The following is a 1,193-nucleotide window of genomic DNA, read 5'->3' as shown; positions in this document are numbered from 1 at the left end:
AAAGAAGCCCGAATCTGTCTTCCAGCCCGAGCACTGTTCGGTATTTTGGCCATATCTGGAGTTCTAGAAGTCCAAATGAGCTGAAGTTTTTACACAAGAAAGCTGAGACAATTGCCTACAACTTTCATGTTTGCAACTGGCTCCAATTTTGACGTTATCAATGACGTTTTGGGCAGACAAGAGAAGATAAGGATTGTCACCAAGTCAAAAGTTGGTCACCCACTTATCAATTAGTCATCAAATCAATAGTTCCCATTTTTGGCCTATAAAAGGAGGCATTTGCCATGCATTTAGGCATCTTGATTTCCAGATCAAGATCATGCTCTTCCTTTCTCTCTTTGTATTTTTTATGCTTTGTTTTCATTAATATTAAGTTTATGCCTTTCATTTCCTTTCCTTTACTTAGTTAACTTTTATGTTCTTATTTTGTTTATCTATTTTGCTTTCTTTCATTATGTCTAGCTAAGTTAATTATGTCAAGGTGAAAAGGTTACACTAATGGTGTAAGAATAAGTATAATGTAAACTTAATATGGACTTTAATGTTTGATACTAACATGTTTTATATTTGCTATCTTGTTCACTCTTTAATACTTTGCTTGTTAAATGACTAATCTTGATTTATGTTATATAACACTTGGTACAACAAATGCTTGGCACTTTCATAGCCCATAATGTATGGTATAACCGACACCTGAGCTATGAAAGGAACTTGATTTGTTGTTAACATAAGTTATAATCATGAATGCTTGACGAGATTTACAAGTATTAGCATTAATTGAATAAGATGACTAATGTAATCATGTTAACAATATATAATCTGATTGGAACCTCCTTTGTGTGTGGTTTCCAATTCAATAATAAGAGTTTATACTATACTTGTTTGATATACCATTAGTGGAACCTCTAACCTTGACATTTGTTATTATCATTGTTTAATCGTTACATTAATATTCCATCTCAAAGTTCTCATCATCTTCTTCTTCTTCTCTTTCTTTATTATTATTATTATTATTACTACTACTACTACTACTACTACTACTACTACTACTACTACTACTACTACTACTACTACTACTACTACTACTACTACTACTACTACTACTACTACTACTACTACTACTACTACTACTACTACTACTACTACTACTACTACTACTACTACTACTACTACTACTACTACTACTACTACTA

Source organism: Populus euphratica, unplaced genomic scaffold, assembly GCF_000495115.2.
Source record: "Populus euphratica unplaced genomic scaffold, PopEup_1.0 scaffold359.1, whole genome shotgun sequence".
NCBI classification, from domain to species: Eukaryota; Viridiplantae; Streptophyta; class Magnoliopsida; order Malpighiales; family Salicaceae; genus Populus; species Populus euphratica.
The sequence above is the reverse complement of the archived record's forward strand: the minus strand, read 5'-3'. Positions refer to the sequence as shown.